This window comes from Amphibalanus amphitrite, unplaced genomic scaffold (assembly GCF_019059575.1).
Source record: "Amphibalanus amphitrite isolate SeventyFive unplaced genomic scaffold, NRLGWU_Aamphi_draft 000593F_arrow, whole genome shotgun sequence".
NCBI classification, from domain to species: Eukaryota; Metazoa; Arthropoda; class Thecostraca; order Balanomorpha; family Balanidae; genus Amphibalanus; species Amphibalanus amphitrite.
Window position 1 is genome coordinate 33,795 of NW_024882087.1, and position 22,155 is coordinate 55,949.

At 49.4% G+C, this 22,155-nt stretch overlaps 1 long non-coding RNA gene across 1 annotated transcript; it reads right to left on the reverse strand.

The window, feature by feature from the left end:
- Positions 1-3,850: 3,850 nt before the first annotated feature.
- LOC122394466 lies at positions 3,851-5,818 on the reverse strand. The gene is made up of 4 exons (XR_006258876.1): positions 5,760-5,818; positions 5,459-5,585; positions 5,368-5,424; positions 3,851-3,944 (listed from the first exon to the last, which is right to left on the reverse strand). It is a non-coding gene; the product is annotated as an uncharacterized LOC122394466 (long non-coding RNA).
- Between the last annotated feature and the right edge of the window lie 16,337 nt (positions 5,819-22,155).

The following is a 22,155-nucleotide window of genomic DNA, read 5'->3' on the forward strand; positions in this document are numbered from 1 at the left end:
CATTTATCGGTGGTCGGCGCCGACATGTAGGTACCCATTTATCGGTGGTCACTGGTCGGCGCCGCGCGCTGTACCCATTTGTCAGTGGTCGGCGCCGCGCGCTGGGTGGACTCGCAGCGGGAGCGCTCACATCTCCCGCCCATATGACGTCACGCTCTGCGCGGCGAGCGGCCGCGCGACGCGTCAGTACGAACTGAGCAATCATATGATTATATATGTTGTTTTTGAGTTGGGACAGATTCATTTGGTAGAAGATTGTTTGACACCAGCTTTAGGTTTTTATTGGTAGCTTTCGGAAGCGTTACAGCTTCCTTCGTCAGCCTTGGATATGTCGAGTGCAGGTGCACTTCATCCGATCTCCCACCTCGAGGAGCCTGAGTGGCTGCGGGGTTAGTGACCCCAGCATCCGGCGTCGCACGCGCTGCGCGTGCAGTGCGCGTGCGGCGCGAGTTCTTAGCTTAGAAAACACAGACGCCGAGAGACCACGGCGACGGCTGGACGTCGGACCCTTGCTCTGAGGGTACTGCTGGCCCAGGCTGATAGGTCTGTCGACCCCCGCCGAACTTAGTTGGTAGCACTGCTGCTCCACGGCGTACAATGTACATTTCCTACCAGCCCATAGGGTTTACATGTTAAATGGCCTGTTTTCGGTGAGCGATATCTCGGTCAACCTTTGAAGGAATCAATGGTTCTTAGTCTCAAATGATAGATCGATGAATTTTCTTTCGACAATTCCTCTACCATTTTTCACGAAACCCAGCCGATCTTCTACGGCGTACAGGGTAAAGATTTCTCTGCACGCCAGCACCCGCGATCCGCATCTCTGATCGTCGGCGCGTGGTCCTCGGTAGCGCAGTCGGTAGCGTATCGGGCTACGGATCCGAGGGTCGTGAGTTCGAATCCTGGGAGCGTCGCGTGGTTTTGGTTAGAATTGAATGATGTAGATTCTTGAATGTTTGCATAATCAATTATTAATAGCTAAATGAATGTATATGCCCACTAATCGGCCCCTAAAGCCTGTTATTTAAGAAATTTAAGAAATGAATGTCACGTGCGCGTCACAACTGCCAACCATAAGCGCTACCATCTTCTAGTTTGAACTAACTTTTTGCTAGTCCCGACTACATATAGTAGGTTTTCTAGCAGTTATACTAGAAATTCCTACCAAAGTTCGTCCTACCCTGTGCTGACGGCGCATGACTATGTTAGTCACGCGCCTGTTATATTTAAAGGTTAAGAATTGGATGAGAGAATAAAATCAGTACGCTCTGGAACCAAATTGTTTTTGTTTCTCTTTTATTCAGCTAAGTATTTTATAGTTAGATTTCCTCGATTTAAATTATACTATAAGCTGTTTCGGCCCTCTAATATAATGGAGAACGTGAAGGCTGAGGAGAGACGACGTGATAATGCGAACGAACGACGAGAGGGTAACGAAGAGAACCGCAACGGCGAAATGACCACGGAGCTCAACACCCCAGGCCCACAAGATGCCCAAGTGATGGCTGCCATTTCGATTCCATTTGATGTTCGTTTGGTGTCTGAGTTTGACGGCACAACGGATGTGGTAGAATGGTTCACGCGGGCCACTCTCTTGTGCGAGATGAGACGGGTGGACTTGATGTCTGTGTTACCGTTGCGGCTCGCAGGCGGTGCGTTCGCTGTATGGTCTCAACCTCCAGCGAGAGATCGCTCCTCATTACTTGCGGTACGGTCGGCTCTACACGCCGCCTTTGCTTTGGATCAGTTTGCTGCATACGAAGCCTTTTCCGACCGGAAACTGAAGCCTGGAGAGTCGCCCGATGTATATTTGTCAGACCTCCGCCGTCTGGCGGCGCTTTTTGGTGGTGCCTCCGACCAAATTCTGTTGTGCGCGTTTGTAGCTGGTCTACCAGATTCGGTGCGGCAAATGATTAGAGCTGGAAGTCGCGCGGAGAGCATCGACCTGAACAGTGCACTGACTCGCGTCCGCTCGGTGCTTCATGACGACCGTAACGTCACTACGGCGACAACGGCAGCGGTGCTGCGCGGAAGACGAGAATTTCGCCGTCGTCCCTGGCGTGGAATACGCCGATGTTGGACGTGTGGGTCTCCAGAACACATAGCACCGCAATGTCCGTCAAGGACCTCGGGAAACGGAAATGGGGGCGTCGCTTTAGCGCCGGCGTCGTCTCCCGAGCAGTAACAGGCGGCGCTCTCCCTGTCACACGACTTCTTGTTGACGGACAAGAACGGATGGTGCTGGTGGATACGGCAAGTACGGATAATATACTATACAGCGGCTGCTGCACAGCCTATCGCACACGGAGAACAGTTGTAACTTGTAAGAACCATGAGCGGGGACCCATTCACCTGTTGCGGAGTCAGCACTGTAGAGGTGCGAGTTTCGACTGGAGTCAAAGCCCAGTGTAGTTTCCACAGCCGACGCTGTGGTGCAGCAGTCGCCACAGGCGACCGCCGCACAGTGGGCCAGGCGCATCAAAAAAGCGGAATTAAGTCGAAAATCAACTTCGGTGAAATTCCTGTAATTATGGGATAGAGTATTGTAAAAATGTCCAAAGTTTCCGAATAAGCAAGTTTCCTTTCCCCAATGTCAAGGCAGATAATGCTATAACGCCGCAAAGTAGGACTTACCGACTGGAGATGGAAATGACTGCTGTGTACCATTTTCCGTTCCCCCGATTCAAAAGCTCTCAGCGTAAAATCATTAAAGTTATTCCGTACAAAATAGCTTTAAAAAAACAGCCGGTATTTCTGCGCATGTTTCTCGTACTCAAGTTCCCGGGAACTATTTCATGCTTACTAGTAGCGGTGGGGTTTACAGTGCCTGTTCGGAACCGTGGTAGTGCAACGACGCAATGAATTTATGTAAGGATATAAAGAAAACGTCACCGAACAACACGAAGATATTTGCTGCCTGACTTTCCTCAAGGTGTATAGCTTGCTGCCCAATGCAAATATTTTGCGCATTTTTGCGCGAAATGGACAAATAAGGGTTTAACCCTCGCCGGCATAGGCCGTTTTGCATCCCTCGACGGCACAGGGGGATGCGACCCTCCTCGCGTTTGGCCCCTTATTGAGCTAGAGCCTCGCGGAAAAAAACCATCGTGTAGGTCGTCACGAGACGAAGCCAACCGTACCCGGTTTTAAGGTCATAGGTCAAATGGTGACCTCTGAGGTCAGGTCAATGGCCGAAAGTCGGGACCTGTTAGAACGTCGTATAGTGTGGCTTCTAAGGGGTTTTTCGGGATGCTGATCACGAATATCATGTTAGTTTTGATCACAGATGATGTCTTCATGCATTTAGGCCAGGTCGGGTCAGCTCAGGTCAGGTCAACCAGTATGGGTCCTGCCGGGTATTCGTAGTAGGTGTCAACCCGCCTCTGACAGCTTCGTAACATGTTACGAAGGCACCAAAACTACTTCGTAAATGTTCAAATGGTTCCTAAATTCGAATTCAGCTCCAAAAACTAGCCCAGAAACATGTAAAACTCGAAAAAGTGAACCGAGGTCATCGAAGGTCAATGACCTGACCTGACCTTCAGGTGACCTTTACACCCACCCTAAAGCATGGGACCAACATCATATCACATGTTTGAACGCTTGAAACCACGAAAAGACTGCAAACGCGCGGCCAATGCGGCATAGTGCCCGCCTGTCCCAGGCATATGTGCAGCGCAGAAATTAAATAATGACGTCATAGGTCAGTGACCTAGCGTAACCAATCAAATTTGAAAATGGATATCGGATTCGGCTTTAGCATGATATTTTACCCTGTAACGAATCATTTTTGGCACCGCAGCTGTGCTCATTGATTTAATTCCGCTTTTTTGAAGCGCCTGGCCCACTGTGCGCCGCCGGGCGTCTACGACTCCAAGCTCAGCTGCTCACGCACGTCGAGACCACGCCGTTGACTGAACAGTTGTATTTAAACTGATTCGTTACTGTGGAGCACAGCAGGGCGTCAGCAGAGCATACTAGGACACGAATCCACCAGCGCTCACATCGACACTCGCACTGCGCAGCACATACAAAATATGTTGGTTTAGATTAACCCGCGCCCGGCTGGGGGTCCTGGATTTCCACGCCTTGCTGGGGGGGGGGGTGTTTGAACACCCCCCCCCCTTGTAACTCGGCTCCTGGGCCACGTAGCGATACGCGGAAGGCGGCGTTCGAAAGAGCGTCAAAAATAATGACGAAATCACTTCGGTCAATTTTTTGGTCAGGTCAAAGGTCAGGTCACCAGAGGTCATTGAAGGCAAAATTTCGCCGATTTCCAGGTCGAATGTCAAAAATTTCCAAGAAGCCAACGCATAACTCGGGAACCAATAGAGCTACAGCGCCGCGGAAAAGCGCATTCGATAGCCCTATTAACGCCCTTTCTGAATAATTCTCTCAGATTTGACCTAACGTCAACGGTTTTGCCTGCAGGGGGCAAAAACTGCAAAAATAGCCGATTTTTTCGGAAACAGTTTTTCTGCAATAACTTTTGACCCAAGCCCTGTACGAGCTTATTTTTACCGGCATCGTGTTCCTCTCGTCAAGACGCATCGAATGAACTATAACTTGACCTTGAAAGGTCAACTTGAAAATTTGACCTCAGGTCAAGGTCATGACCTGACCGGAAAGGGTCATGTTGCATATCAGTCGATCCGTATCGTCGAGCTGAACACATCTAAGGCGTTTTCATCGCTCTAGCATGCCTCTATCAAAAGTTATTTGCGAAAAACTGATAGATACCATTCGTGACCTAAGATGACCTCAGGGCATAAACAAGGGTCACGGACACCATTTTCATGTTCAGTGTGTCTAAACCACTTGTAATTCGGTGTTTGGGAGTGTTTATAATGTCTTTCGTCCAAAAGAGGCGCATTTCAATTTTCTCCCATTGACTTATAATGGGGAGGTCGCAAAATTGACCTGACCTTAGGTCATCGATATCAAAATTCTGAGATATACATTTTGTACATGCTATTGCTCTTAGCGATCGCTGAAAGTTTCAAAGCGATCGGTCACTCGGTGTAGCTATGACAGACATTGAAACTTTTTATGAGGTGAGGTCACTTCAAGTGACCTGGTGACCTGACCTTGAATGACCTTGGTCTGAAATTTTTACAACATGTGTAGAATTGATGTATGATAAGGTGTACCAAAAACGGCGGCGCTCCGCGCCGCCGTTTTTGAGATATTCGCGAAAAACCACAAGGGGGGGTGTTCAAACACCCCCCCCCCCCAGCAGGGCGCGGGTTAAATGAAGACAATAATACATTTAACAGCAGTTTCCGTTTTACACTTCCCACTCTCTAGCTAACACAATTCCCCTGCAAATATCACCTCGAAGTTAATTAACAAATAAACATATCCTACCGGCTGTAAGGGTCTCCACGCCCTTTTCCCAGCGGCCGACCTCGAACCGCGGCCGACCTCGAACCGCGACCGACCTCGAACCGCGACCGACCTCGCACCGCAGCAGACTCGCGCCGGCCGACCTCCCGGCGGCAGACCTCGTACCGCGGCCTCGTCACACGGCGCACTCAGCCACGGGGAAAACCGGGCTCGCACAGGCCGAGCTCCTCCCCGGGCACCTAGGACAAACAGAACACACTGCAAAATGACGCACCTGAGGCGAAATCCCATGCCGTCCTATGAGCATATTATAACCACCGAAATACGTATGCAAATAAATCTAACGCCTGACAAAGCAATCAACATTCCTTTAGCAACAAATTTACGACAATCATCGATGAATATCCACCCACCTTCTGTCCAAAACCAGCACCGCAGCCGACACAACCTCTCGGGCCAGACGCACCCGCCGGAAAGAACGAAATAGTGACGCGCACTGACAGGTACCGAGATTTCACCATCACTCGCACAAATATCAAATTAAAACCCGCGCCCCACTGGGGGGGGGCTATTTATAGCCCCCCTCCCGTTTTTCTGCAATAACTTCCAAACCGCTTGACGGATCGACGCCAAACTTTCAGCACCTTCGGCTGCATCAATTTGACACCTTGTGTCAAAATTTGAACTTCGTAGCTACCATAGGTCGGCCGGAAATGACGTCAGAGTGACGTCATGTTCGGCCGATTTCGACGCAAAACATTGAACCACGGCAATCGCTCCCAAGAGCTCAGTTTTTAAGCTAGATCCAATTTCTTTGCATGAAAGGACTCAAAATTGACCGCGCTATCAAACTGCTATCTCGGATTTTCAAAATCTTGAAAATTTCGAAAATTCTATATAATAATATTCAAAATTTTTATTTTTATATTTTATTCAAAAAGTTTTTGACGTTTCGAAAAAACGGGAATATATGTGACAGAACGCATGATTATGACTAACTCTAGCAAGTTTTAGCTAAATATCTTCAAAAATGGCCAAGTTATACGCATTATTGCAAAAAATTAACATTTATTAATTTTTCAAATCAATTTTTCAGTGCGTATTTGACATCGTACACCAATATAAATGGCACCATCGTGTTCCTGAGCTCAAACTGCATCCAATAGACACCTTTTTTGTTGAAAAAAATTAACTTCAAAATTTGACTTTTTTTGACCTGAAAGTGACCTGACCTAAGCTAAATTCGACTCAAAATGACCTCTAATGACACAGACGACATCAAATTCGAAATCTATGGCCTAAATGGACCATAAAACATGTGTCACGTGACCGACGCATGATATAATATTTTCGTGACCTGTGATGACCTGACCCTGACCTGAAAATCAAAGTACAAGTTTGGTACCCTCAAGGTATCTAGAGCATCTGTTCACGAGTGTGGAAACCAAAAATGAGCCTGATCTGACTTGTAAGACGGCGGCCAGAGCCCAAAATATGAACAAGCCAAAATGCTAATAATTTTTACTTTGACCTGACCTGTGACGTCATCGGTGACCTCAAGGTCAATGAAATTAGGTTTCGCTCGACAGTTTTTCCGGGGCTATCAGACACCGTTTGAATTTTGACGATCGGCCCAGTAGTTTTGGAGTTAGGAGGGGGGGCTATGAATAGCGCCCCCCCCCCCCCCCAGTAGGGCGTGTTATACACAGACCCCAGTGGGGCGCGGGTTAAGCATGTTTGGCATTCCAAATCCACGCGACGAATACAATAATATTTCTCATGGTTAAATCTTCAATATCTCGGCAGAAAACACACGCCTTCTATACATTTTATCCGCCTCGCTCGACGCGCATCTCTAAAGCTGCCAGAATTCTGACGCAACAAACCCGGCTAGAGGGCGGGGAATGATGACAAAACAGAACAACATGTAAACCAAAGGCATAGGTAAATCAGACAGGCCGGAAAAGGATAATGCAACACGGACAAGTACCACAATGCACCAAATCTGGCTGGCGCCATCTACACCCAGGTAGGCGTGCTAGTAGTAGATCGGCCCCCCTCAGGATTGGATATGATCTTGGGGATGTCTGGCATATCAGCACTGGGTGGGGTTTATGTGCTGACATCTTCAGAACTGCGCTTCTGTGGAACAATGGAGTCACAGTCGGAAGCAAATGAATGTCTGTCACCAGAGGGAGTGTCAGAACTTCTCCGGGTCGATACTTCAGACTTTGCTGCACAATTTGATCCTGTCAGGAAAATTTGGACAGTTTCGTGGAAATGGAAAGATGGTATTGGTCCGCAGTACCTAAGGAACAATGTATGCCAATACAGAATGACAAGCGCCGCCCGAGGAAAATTCGACGATGAGGTCAGGTCGTGGATAGAGCAGGGCTGGTTGATTCCGTACGATGAGAAGACATAGGGCCTCCGTTAGGCCTTATTCCGTTGATGGCTGTGGAACAGGCCAGTAAAGAGAAGATAAGACCTGTGTTGGATTACCGCGAGCTAAATCAGCATGTTAATTCGCACACAGCTGATGCGGAGGTCTGCGCCGACCAACTACGGAAATGGAGACGACACGGAAATAACGTCGCCGTGGTCGACTTATAGAATGCCTATTTGCAGTTACGGACAGAGAAGCGACTGTGGCCTTATCAAACAGTCGTGATAGAGGGCAAGCGTTATGCCTTGATACGCGTCGGATTTGGTCTGAATGTAGCCCCACTGATCATGAAGGATGTAGTACGTGCCGTACTTTCCCAGAGCCCGACAATGACACGAGCGGTTCTTCCTTATGTTGACGACCTATGCGTCGATGAGGATGTTGTAAGCGCCGATGACGTAGTAGCGCATTTTTCCAACTTTGGTCTTGAATGCAAAGCACCGGAGCGCGCAGTCAACGGCGCCCGGTTTTTGGGTCTCCATGTCAAACCCATTGCAGGGGAACTTTGCTGGGCCAGGGACAATGCTATTGGGGACCCACCGTCTAAATTAACGCGCCGATCTGTATTCTCATGGTGTGGACGGCTAGTGGCTCATTTGCCTATCGGCGGATGGCTGCGTCCGGCAGCCGCTTGGCTGAAACGTTCCGTCAACTCACTCACTCAGAGCTGGGACGATGAGACACGAGATGCTTCATTGAGGGAGCACATCGATTATGTAGCACGGAGGTTAGCCACAGATGATCCGGCCCGCGGACGATGGTGCGTATCCGGAGACTCCGCTGTAGTTTGGACAGACGCAAGCTCGATCGCCTATGGCGCCGTTGTGGAATCCGAAGACGGAAGGGCAATTGAAGATGCCTGCTGGTTGCGCCGGGAAGACACCTCGCATATCAATATGGCAGAGTTGGATGCGATAGTACGAGGAGTTAACCTACTCTGCCATATTGATATGCGAGGTGTCTTCCCGGCGCAACCAGCGGAGTCTCCGGATACGCACCATCGTCCGCGGGCCGGATCATCTGTGGCTAACCTCCGTGCTACATAATCGATGTGCTCCCTCAATGAAGCAAGCAAGCAGAGTTGGATGCGATAGTACGAGGAGTTAACCTGCCCCCTGGACGAGTCCGCCTTCAAGTGGTGGGGGGTGTGGTCGCCTGCGACCGCCGTCTGCGGTGGACAGCCGCGGACGGAACGCCAAACGGACTCAACTTGCCTCTCTTCCTCTGCGCGCGGCCACCGCCATGGTGGCACGTACTCCATCTACCGACTCTTCCTCGCCGAGGGTCGTCCGTCGCCTGGGCAGCGCTCAATGCCCCCGGGGGCCTGGGAGCCGCGCTCGCAGCGCGGCCCCGGCCCGCTGAGTGATTAGCGCGCCGGCCGCGCCCCCCTCCGTCGCCGGAGGAGGGAGCACCGACGGGGTGGGGACTGGCAGTAGGCGCCGCCTCAAGAACCGCCGCTACCGCAAGAATCGGGCCAGGAGAAGCCACGTGACTCTTGTCTCATGGAATGCCGAAGGTTTGCGCACCAAGGTGCAAGAACTGGGAGGCTGGCTTTCCGCGATTAAAGCAGATGTAGCGGCCATTCAAGAGGCTCAGCTGCCGAAGGCGGTGCCGAGCATACCAGGGTTCCAGCCCCCCGTCGTAGTGCGCAGGGCGCGCGGAAGACAGACCGGCGCGGTGTCGGCGAAGGGAGGAGACGTCGCAGTGTATGTCCGAGCTGGACTACACTTCTCACCTCTCTCCGACCGGTACCTGGCGGCAGCGGACGACACCACGGAGCTCTGTGGAGTCCGTCTGCTAGGACCGCAGACACTGGATGTGCTCAACATCTACAGACCGCCCATCCGGGCGACGGGTGACGACCGAGAGGACCGCTTCGACCCGCGATGCCTCCCCAACAACAACAAGACCATAATCATCGGCGACATCAACGGCCATCACCCCAGCTGGGACAGGGCCTGCGAAGCGGCTGACGCGGTGGGGGAGAGGATGGCTGACTGGATGGAAGCGGAGGGATGGGTCCCGCTCAACAGCGGAGAACCCACCTTCGCGAGCTACCGATCAGGTGCTCAGACGGCCCCAGACCTCGCCGCGTGCAGTGCCCCCCTGGCCCGCAGGGCAGTGTGGTCTCTCGGCCCTGACCTTGGGAGCGACCACCTTCCCATGGTGGTGGAGGTGAGGTCCGAGACGGCGCCCCCCAGGAGGGTCCGCAAGATCAAGTGGGCGTTCCACAAGGCGGAGTGGCAGGCGTTCGCGGCCGACTGCGAGCAGTCGCTGGCCGAACTGGAGCCGGACCTGACGACTCAGGTATTGGCGGACCGGTTCGAGTCGGCGCTGCAACGGGCTGCGGTCCGCCACATCCCGCGAGGCGCCAGGGCGGATCCTCGCCCGTGGGCCTTGGACCCCGACCTCCAGGAGGCGATCGTAGAACGGCACGCGGCGCGCGCGGCCCTGCGCGATGGTGACACACCGTCCCGGGAGCGCTGGATCGCGACCAAGCGACGCGCGGCCGAACTGGAGAAGAAGGCCACCATCGCACACTTCAAGGACTTCGTCTCCACCACCTTGAACAGGCCAGCCAACGTCGGCAGGGTCCACAAGACGCTGAAGAAGTGGGAGCGATGTTGTGACGATGAGCCCAGGGACGGCCAAGCGATGCTGAAGGGAGACCGCCTCATCGTAACCGACCGCGATAAGGCAGAGGCCTTCGTCCAAGAGTATGCGAGGGTCTCGAAGCAGGTGCGCATACCGAAGCTGGACCGCGATACCAAGAGGCAGCTACGGGAAGAGCACCGCTCCTGCCGCGGGTGCGGCGATCGACGAGAAGGAGCATGCGGTCCCTTCAGCCTGCAGGACCTGGTCAGAGAGCTCAGCGGACTCCAGCTCAAGAAGGCCCCCGGACCAGACGGCATCTCGAACGAGATGCTCCGACATCTAGGACCGGTGGCTCGCAAGGTCCTGCTGACCATCATCAACATGTCGTGGCGGACCGCAGAGGTCCCCAGGCAGTGGCGGCAAGCGACGGTGGTCCCCATCCCCAAGTCGGGGAAGGACAAGCGACTCACCGCGAGCTACCGCCCCATCGCTCTGACCTCGCACGTCGGCAAGTTGGCTGAGCGACTCATCAAGCGACGTCTCACCTTCCTGGCCGAGTCCCGCGGACTGGTCCCCCCGGAGCAGGTCGGCTTCAGGGCTGGCCGATCGGTCGAGGACGCGTATTCGCCAATTGTATTACACGAATCGGCCGACCAATAGCGTGCCTCCTGAGTGACGTCAGCGTGGCGTCATACTTTCGGTCCTCGCCCTTGGTGGCGTCTATTGAAGCTAGGTTTTAACTGAATGACATTTAAGCTATTTGGAACATGTTGACGCCGTGGCGAAGTGGTTAGAGTATCTGACTGGTGATTCAGAGGTAGGTGGTTCGAATCCACTCGGCGACTTCGATTTTCGTGTCATCTGTCATTGTGCGTTTTTTATACATTTGCAACGGCGTGCACCTAAGAAATCAGACGTAGGCATTCTTCTAATGAATATGATGCATAAGATAGATATTTGCAGTCCAACCGATTGGTTCGGTTTCGGTATTTTCCAATGGTCTTTGTTTGTATTTGGTTTGGTAGCGGTGTTATGATTTTCTGTGATTGACATCACTAATGCATAGTACATACTGCATACTATGCGAACGTAGCCAATGGAAAGACAAATGGTGCTGGGCGATGGCCATTCATTGATCAATATTTCTCGCTGCTAATGGGTGATAGCACGCAGCATTGACAGGGGCGGCGCTGACCTTTTGAAAGCAGGTGGGCACTTGGCAAGGTAAAGTACCTAAAAGTAGCGAAAACTAAGATGAAAAGTAAAAATCGCACGCTGGTAAGCATAGCTTTTCGTGTAAGAATCACCATGCACAAAAAAGTTCGGCATAGCTGTTAGCGTAATCACGGGACGAGATTATCAGTTTCCAGCCGTCAGAGTGTCATCTATAGGAGCTATGCCCTAACTATAACTCTTACATTTCAGCCGCCAGGGCCCGATTTCACCAAGTGAATATATTCTTGGTGTACTTTGGAAAAGTACACCGACAAAGTACGACGATAATACTATTCGGTTTCGCCACAGGAATATATTCAATACGCCCGCTTTACGTACTTTGAGAGCCACCGGCGCGCATGCATATATCTTTTCTTGTCGGGGACATGCAGTCACTATATTTTTCCGTATTTAAAGTCGACGAGCTTAAATGCTCAGATATACAATATTATGGAGAAATTTTCTAGCTACGCTAATAAGAATTAAATTTGCTGATCATACAAGAGGAAGTACCTAAACAAATATTGCTAATAATGCTCTTGATTTTTGCTGGGAGCATGACATTCCAAAGCCAAAAATGTAAACAATCGGCAGCAAGCCGCGCAGCACAGTTGACGTTACTGGCGTGTGTGGGTTTTATTGGATTTTGCATTGATATTAATTTTTTCTTCCAAGTTACTTCTCATTAGATATTGCTTCAATATTTGTTCACATCTTCTACGCAATTCTGGAGTGGTTCAAAGCAAATATAAATAAAGTCGAACAAGAAATGGCATTACTTGAGGCAACTATCTTATATCTAACTACCGATCACTGACGATAGCAAGGAGCACGGCCGACTAGCCGACAAGTTATCTGAAATATTACCTGAATCAAGTTTTTAAATAATCGAAGGGTCTACCGACGACTTCAAATATGGATAATATTTCGGAATCATTCGGCAGACTGAACCTGAACGGAAGCGGGAAGCCGGTGATAAATTGAATCATTTGGCCACAACACAAAAAAAAATATGGACATTGGACAGCATATGGGTACTGCAAAGAAATAGCAAAAGTGGGCGATGAAATCGAATGTAAACGCGTTGTGACTTGTGATGCAACATGCTGCTGGGCATGTCGATCAAGGCGTTGCTGGACTGGACTTCAGTCCTTCCTCTCGCCCTCGCCAGTTATTTACTTCCTCTTCGGTAAAACGCTGTATAAAGAGCACGGTGTAATGATCACGGTGAGAAAGATTTGAAACGCTTTTGGCCTTTTGTGTTATCAAAATACAATGTGAACTGTCGTTTTTTTTTTTAAGTGGAAAACTCAATGTAATCGGGAATGCGAATGAAAAAAGGAATTCCCTGTTGTGTTTCTGCATGATGGGGTGATTTTAATCGCAGTGATGCCACGATGAGATAAGCCTTATAAAAACAGCTGTTCTGGGGTTTAATTTCAATATAAGCCCTGACACACGATACCCTATAATCTATATATCCAGCAAGAAATAACCATTATGACATCAAAAACTTTTTGCGTAGCCTGTGGCATGTTTTTATCATACGTTGCATCGACGAAGTCATTAAATTTGTAACATTATCATGCAAAAAATTGATGTATGCCAAGCTGTTTCTCAAAGTATGCCAGAAAAAGTAGCATACTTTCAATGCCAGCAAACTCGGCAAACAGCTGTTGAAAAAGCAGATCGGCGTACCAGAGGTACCTCAAATGTAATAGTATGCCAAAAAACGACGGACTTATGCAGTCATACTTTGTCTTTGTCTTGAATAGGTATCCCTGTACGGAGTTTGGTGAAACTGAATATGTCATAATATGCCAAAAGTGAATATGTACGCCGCCGTAATGGAATATATTCACTTGGTGAAATCGGGCCCAGGGGGATACCTAAGTCCCCTTACTTGGAATCTAGTTAAAGTCAAAAGATTTATATTAGACCTTTATGAAGATAACTTGGGACTGGTTGTTAAGTTGCATGCTCACGGCGGGCTGTTATCAATTTATCTCTATACATGTCTTATCTGATCGATGAAATAATACAGGAATCCGTTGTCATTCGAGTGTGTTTCATAATAGCTCTTCCGACTTTGACGAATATCGACAGTGCCGTAACAAAATTGGTAATTCAGGTATAGACTGCAACTGCAGTTCTTTTGCAACTTATTCCTTAATCAGATGAATACTTGTCAGAGATTTATTGGGCGTACGATATTGGCGTGCGAACGTAGGGGCCAAAAATGCGCGTCTACGACCGACTTCTTTTTAAGAGAAAAGAACCGCTAAAGCAAGAATCGATCCACCGACCTTTCGTCCACCACACCGAGACTCTAACCACTCGGCTACTGCGACACATACATAGTTGATAGCCATATACAATTTCAAAAAAGTCTCAACTCAAATCTAGCCTCAATGCATGCATTGTCGCGGCGGATGGCTATGACGTCGCACTAGAGATGTCGCTAGTTGATGGGCCGATTCGTGTAATACAATTGGCGAATACGCGTCGAGGACAGCATCGGCAGACTCGTCCAGCAGGTGCAAGACGGATGGAATCGGCCCAAGTCCAGACGTGCAGACCCACCAGAAGGCACCACCACCCAGAAGTACGTGCTGGTCGCGTATGACTTCGCGCGCGCCTATGACGTGGTGGACCATCGCCTCCTACGTCTGAGACTGCTAGAGCTGGGACTCCCGCGCTGCATGGTGCAGTGGACGTGGCAGTGGCTCCGAGACCGGCGAGTCGCCGTCGAGGTGAACGGAGCGAAGAGTGGCGAACGGGTGTTTCGGGCGGGCCTACCGCAAGGTAGTGTCCTGTCCCCGCTCTTGTTTTTGTTGTGGGCGGCACCCCTCGCACACTCCCTCAAGGCCATCCAAGGATGCACACCCTATATGTACGCCGACGACACTGCAACCCTGTGCGCGGGTGCGAGTATCGAGACGGCCAGACACCGAGCCCAGCAAGCCGCTGACATGCTTACAAGATGGGCCAGGACATCGAAGATGGTCGTCTCGGGAGAGAAAACCCAGGTCCTGGTGCTCTCGCAGTGGCCGAAGGACGCAGTGGACCTGTCCATCAGAGTGGCTGGAGCGAGAGTTGAGGCCCGCGAGACTCTCAACCTGCTCGGAGTAACGCTGGATCGCCTCCTCCACTTCGGCCCGCACTGCAAGAGGATGCGACAGAGAACCCGACCGAGACTGCAACACCTCAGGAGACTGACGGGCAGGGACTGGGGGCTGGAAGAGCGGCAACTCCGCATCGTGGCCAACGGCTACGTCAGAGGCGCGCTGGAGCACGCCGCCGCAGCGTGGCTACCGGCCGCGTCCCCCTCCCACGTGGAAGTACTGGAGAGGGAGATGAGGGAGGCCGCCCGCGTCATAACGGGCTGCACGCGCTCAACCCCCACCGAAGCCCTGATGGCGGAGGCAGGACTGGCTCCGGTGACGGCCCGGAAAACCACCCTGGCGGCGCGATTCCTCGCGAAGGCAAGAGCCCTCCCAGAAGAGGACCCACTACGCCGAGTAGCGGACGCGACCGTCAACCCACGGTTGAAGGCGGTGACGGGCTGGCGCACGGTGGTTCTGGAGGCCTGGCACGTGACAGGTGTCGTGGCCCCGATCGAGCCGGTGCTGCCGCCCAGCGTCGCCCCGTGGGAGGAGGCCCCCCCGGTGGTCTTTGACCTGGGGATAGGAGCCACACCCCCCTCCGGAGCGTCCGCGGAGACCCGCCGACAGGCGGCCGCCCTGCACCTGGCGTCCCTCCCCCAGTGCGCGACCTGGGCCTGGACGGACGGATCCGCCACGGGAGGAGTGCTGGACGGTGGAGCGGGCGGCTATATCGAGTGGCCCCACGGGGAGAGCCACGAGCTCCGCGCACCAGCGGGCAAGCTCTGCTCGAGTTACCGAGCGGAGATGGTGGCACTCCGCGAGACACTCAACTACATCGGCAACCACACTGATCATGAGGAGGACCCCTCATACTGTGCACCGACTCGCAAGCAGCTCTATCTGCCCTACGGAGTGGCCCGGCCAAGCAAAGGACGCAGCTGAACCGAGCTGTCTGGGACGCTCTGGCCCTGGTGTCCGACAATGGAGAACGGCAGGTGCGCCTACAATGGGTCCCGTCCCACTGCAGGCTGCCTGGGAATGAGATGGCCGACAGCCTAGCCAAGGAGGCGGCATCTCTCCCCCAAGAGCAAGTACCGGTGGACACGCGCACAGTGCATAGAGCAGCGGCGCGAGCGGCGGACGCTCGCACACGAGAGCAGCGACCCCCAGGCTGGTTCCGAACCCTGATGGGGACAACGCGCCCACCCACAGTGTCTGGCCTGGACCGTCTGACGGCTATCGACGTCCACCAGCTGAGAGCCGGACACTGGTCAGGGTCGCAACAATACCTGCATCGCATCGGCAAGAGCCCCACACGGCAGTGCGACGCCTGCAATGAACGAGCATGCGGCGGAGCCCTCTGCCCACTCTGTAAGGAGGAAGCCGACACCCCAGATCACATTCTGTTGCGGTGCCCACCGCAGATGGGGCTTCGGTTCCGCCTGACGGGAAGCATACACGCCCCAACCAGAGAGACTACAAGGAGCACAAGTTACATCGCGGCCATGGCGGCCGCGCGCAGAGGGATACTAAGCCGCGAGGCTTCGCGTCGCTAGACGCCGAGAGGACAAACAACAACAACAACAGGAGTTAACCTTGCAGTAGCGTGGGACATGAAGACAATTCGGTTGAAAACAGATTCTGCTACTGTACACCGTTGGGTCGAAGACGCGCTTACAGGTCGCACTCGTCTCCGCACAAAAGCTCAAGGTGAAATGTTGATTCGCCGCCGAATCGACCTTCTGCGGCAACTGAAGGACGAACTAGGCATTTGCCTTTCTATTCAGCTGGTTCCTTCGGCACACAATCATGCTGACAAACTAACACGAGTTCGCTCGGACTGGGTTCGAAGCGGAGACGGTGGTGGCGCAGCAGAAGCAGCAGAACCGATGCGGGCAGCAGACGACGAGAAGAGCAAGACTCTGAGTGCTGGAACTGTGGCTGTAGGTGCCGCCGCAGAGCACAGCGGGTCACAGTCAAAATATGTATTTCCAGGAACTAAATGCACACTAAAACACATACAGGGTTGGGCAGATAAATTGGGACAAATTTCAACTTCCTCTAAAACGACTATTTTTTAAGTGATAAAGATAATTTTTGAACCTAAATATAGTTTAATGAATACTTTTCCATGTTACGCAGGTTGCGTTGTAATTTTGAGTCGGCTGGTCACAGAACGTGGGCTTAAGCAAGCCACTATCAACTTAGTCCGCGCGCACATGCATGCCAATACTCTAATCATGCTCCATCAAATGGCTGAAAGTGGTGTGTATCGAACAGACGTAAACGTTGGGGGAAGAGATGATATTGACTCATCCTTACGCTTACATACCTATTGCATTGACACCGGCCGCTCCCCCGGTTTTCCAGGGGGCTAAAAGGCAAAATTCAGTTAAATCAGAGGATCCTCGCGAAAACAGTGGCGCGAGCTTACAACGAAGGTAGCCGCGCCATGAGAAGGCGATATACCAGCACCTCAAACATGTACACTTATGCATTGATGCATATCAGCCTGTTAACATAGATGTTGAAGCAGCTGTGACGTTAAAAAGATTGTTTCCTCTTGAAGGGCTTGGAGAAGCGAGCAAGCACGTGCAGGTCTTTTTCGACGATGGTATCCCCATTACCAAACATATGAACAACCGCAAACACCATGTAACATCGCAACCAGCCCAGAAGACGTGATCTTAGTTCAAAAAAAGCATGCAGCAGACATCGGTGATGGCATTCCACTCGGTGACTTCTGAGTCCAGGGCTGCGGAGTCGGAGTCGGAGTCGGAGTCGGAGTCGGTCGGAGTCGACAGTTGTGACCGGAGTCGGAGTCGGAGTCGGAGTCGATTTTAGAAACCCGAGCCGGAGTCGGAGTCGCAGTCATCGAAAATCTGTCGACTCCGCAGCCCTGCTAGGTCTGCGGAGTCGGAGTCGGGAGTTGGAGTCGGTCGGAGTCGACAATTCTGCCCGGAGTCGGAGTCGGAGTCGGAGCTGGTTTTTTGAAAGCCGGAGTCGGAGTCGGAGTCGGAGTCGCCGAAAATCCATCGACTCCGCAGCCCTGCTTCTGACGGTCACGTGGGGCCCCCTTATTTTACGGAATCGGTAGGGGGTTCGCCATTATAGGGTACCTAACCATTAATCCGGCAGTTCGAATCAACAAGATGGAAGAAGGCAACATCCTGCATGGAGTGATGCTCTTCGAGGAGTCAGCTCCCCGGCATACAGTAAATTAAAGTGACCATCCCACCTTAACATTAGTTTTGAGTTGAGATAGCCAAATTGGTGGCCATGGCCTGAAAATACCGGTTTGGGCACTCACAACATCGAAAAATGCTTTAATTCGGAGATATGGAATTTCAAACTTGCAGTTTTCGGATTCTAAGGGGCTAATGCATTGGTATGCCCCCTTAGAATTTGTGACGTCAGCGGAGATCTAACGATTTTTAAATCTTTTACTAAAACGTTTGGTAGCACGCGGTGGTATATGCTGCTTTGCGCGCAACAAATGCCGCACTTTCAAATAAAGTCGCTAGGAACAGCGAAGATCCCAAAAAGTAAACAAAATTAAAAGTACAATATCTTGAAAACCGGTGAATATTTTTCGATGAAATTTGGTAGATATTCGTTTTCACTCTTTCTGAACCGAGCGACATCACTTTCATGCCAATTCATTAACTTTTTTGAAGGTGGTAGGGTCCCTTTAAATACAAAATCTCCTGAAACGGAGGATCCCGCAAACTGTTCCCAAGGGAAAATGCCCCCTTCCTCATTAAACCTCAGCCCACACAAGTTCTGGTTGCTGGAGCGTTTTTGCGGGTGAGTCTAGCGAACGTGCCCATGTGACTGTGGTGAGCCTCAGCAGTGCCAGTTGGCTACAATTACGAGCCATTTCAGACGAAAGATCTCCCCGCGCGTGCGGCCAGTCAAGGCACCGATAAGGACTGGTGCAGGTGGACCACGCTGACCATATTTGGTGATAAATGTGTAAATAAAATTGGTGTGACAATATGTGATCCAAATTTGAAATGCCTATGTTTACAAATTTCTAAGCTACGGCGTTCTAAATGCAAATACCGTAAACGGGGGTGACTGCCATGCTGGGTGACTGCCATGCTTCTCAGAAAATGCTTTAGGGTGATCTCCAGTGATATTTTACGAATAATGTAATAATTTTGTATGCACAAATGAAAGATAATTGATGGGCCTTCCAGCATAACCAACACTGAGAGATAAGTTACCACTTAATACCTAACTGGGCTCCATTATATTGGAGTCATTCAAATGGTCAAATTTGAAGAGGTCCGAACTTTTTATCATCTAACCATGTTCTAGACCAACTGCGATGCTGAAACTTGGCATGGTTGATCATGACAAGGCTGTTCAGTTAGCATATCCAATAAAACTGGCATTTGTCACTTCATTTAGCTAAAATGTTTGGTGGCGATTCTTCCAAGTGAATTGCAGGACACATGGAGTGACTTTGCCACCATCTTATCAATGCAAAAATGAAATACTTATCCGATGCAATTCAAAATAAGTTTTAAATGTAGCATCATTTTGATCGCCAAACTGGTTTTTTAATGTAAAAGTTTATATGTTGAAAATTAACTCAGGAATGCACAGTGGGAGTATAAAAAGGCAAAGGTTACCAAAATAAAAAATGGATGAAGCTGGGCCCAACTTTTTAGCACAGCCATGATCATCTACAACTCCTGAGTTTGCTAATAAGACTGGCTGAAGAAATCTGTATCATTTTATAGATCAAAACGCTGATAATTAGGGTGTCGGTAAGTTCCCGCAAGAACGTCCTCTTTCTGTTCCTCTTAATGCCGCTGGAAAAACGCGGCAAGGTCCTAGATTACCGATACAATAGTATCTTTGCTTATTCATCTATCCTCAACCATTTTCAGCTTCTTTTTACGATCAAATCTCAGTTATTTTCAACAAATATAATGTATAATGTAATGTATTATAAAAGGTAAGGCATCTCTCCTTTTTTTGTGCATCGTTTAAGAGCAAAAAATATCGAAAAAAAAAATATTTTTTCCTATTAAAAAATTAAGGATGGTTGCCCCTCCCCATACAATGGAACAATAATGCTTGAAAAGTATTTGTTAGCGTTAAAAAACATTATTTGGCATAGTGGCAAAGTCACCCCTTTTTCAGTTTAACTTTGCCACGCCTCATTTTCCTTAAAAAATTTATATTTTTAGGCAAGATATAAATACGATAAGAGCAAAACCCAAAGAGCTAATCTCCATCCGTGTTTTGAACATAGAGTCATCCCATTAAGTTAACAAGCTTAAAAAATACAGGCGTCTAAAGTTGAAAACATGGCAAAGTCACCCCCGTTTACGGTATGTATTTTGTCCCAATTTATCTGCCCAACCCTGTAAAAACGAGTGTTCATCGTTATATGGCTTTATTTTTCAAAATAAAAGGGGATTTAGATAACGACAACTCAAGGAAAAGGGCATTTATAAGAGGATTTTAGCACCAGTAACCGTCTTAGATTTTCGGCAGCCACTGCATTATAGAGTCGGTATGGGTCTTTACTCTTCAGCCTATTCTCACGTCTCACGCATGGCACAAATAACGGACACTTCATTGGTTTCTGATTAGATATTTAAATTTATGATGATTGATGATATACCTTAGTTTGTCAAAAAATGTAAATGCCTACTCACTTTTCGTATTTCCTCACTTTCTGTCTCGCACAGTTACTGATCAGTGATCAATCTGTTGTTTCTCTTCCCGCATCTCGATCTGACTTCTGGACCGAGTATTTTTTCTTGATATAGCTTTGATATGTAGACTGGGTACTTCAATCATTTGGGGAATTGCTTTTTGGTAATAGGTAGGCTTAAATAAGAGGGAAAATCAGCTGTAACTTGACCTAATTCAGTTCAAGTACGCAATCTTCGAATTTTAGTAGCTTTATCTTCAAGAAGATAAAGCTAAGTAAATGAGTGTACATGTTTGAGGTGCTGGTATATCGCCTTCTCATGGCGCGGCTACCTTCGTTGTAAGCTCGCGCCACTGTTTTCGCGAGGATCCTCTGATTTAACTGAATTTTGCCTTTTAGCCCCCCCCCCTGGAAAACCGGGGGAGCGGCCGGTGTCAATGCAATAGGTATGTAAGGATGAGTCAATATCATCTCTTCCTCCAACGTTTACGTCTGTTCGATACACACCACTTTCAGCCATTTGATGGAGCATTATTAGAGTATTGGCATGCATGTGCGCGCGGACTAAGTTGATAGTGGCTTGCTTAAGCCCACGTTCTGTGACCAGCCGACTCAAAATTACAACGCAACCTGCATAACATGGAAAAGTATTCATTAACCTATATTTATGTTCAAAAATTATCTTTATCACTTAAAAAATAGTCGTTTTAGAGGAAGTTGAAATTTGTCCCAATTTATCTGCCCAACCCTGTATAGTGTATGTGTTTCAGTGTGCATTTAGTTCCTGGAAATACTTATTTTGAAATTGATCGTTGTCTGTATAATAAGCATCATTATAATAAATCATGAGTTAATATGTGGAGGATGTTTTAGTCTTAAAAAAATATCGAGATATGACTTGAGTGTCATGATTAAAAAAAAACTTTTCCTCAGGATATGTAATTAATGTTTATGTTGTTTTTCGGAGTTATTCAAGAGGATAAGTACAAATATTACATTTATTCAGATATTTCGGTACTCGTTGTGGTACCTTCATCGGTGAAATGGCGCACAAAGTTTCGGTTCGTAGTTCGACAACCACATACAATACAAAACACGCGGAAACGTCATCTAAAACCCTACACTTTAAATATGCCAAGAAGACCTAATAACCTAATTTAGAACCAAGCATATTACAGACAATCTACCTGCTGGTGACTATTTTTTTAATAAAATTACAACTGTTGGAGACAAACTTGTAATGTTCACAATGGGCGTAATTGTAGGACAAAATATACGAAAAAACGATATAAGATAAGATGGCGGCCGCTGGGTAAATACTAAAGGTTCTATAAGCTAGCGGTTTGAAGACGACGATACTATGCTGCGGGTCTAGGTTAAGAAAATGTCCCATATGGGGCTCAAGCGGACGCCGCCCTCGTCAAGGTTCATAGTGGCCTGTGGCGTTAGCTTGACCTCTATGGCTTCTCGGACCTTGCGCCTCTTCCAGTGACCTTCAGTGGCTAGCGTCTTGGCGGTGAGTGGGTTCAGGTCACCCCAGCAGGTGCTTAAGTGTCTTGCTGTAGCAGACTTGTCCAGCCGTGCGTGCTTGATGAATAAATGTAATATTTGTACTTATCCTCTTGAACAACTCCGAAAAAAAACATAAACATTAATTAGAAAATATCATTATGTAAAATATTGCATACTTTATCATAAAAACATGGAATTTATCTTAAATCAATTAAACTGTCTGAGAAGCTCGTCAAAGTACGCCACAAATACTGGCG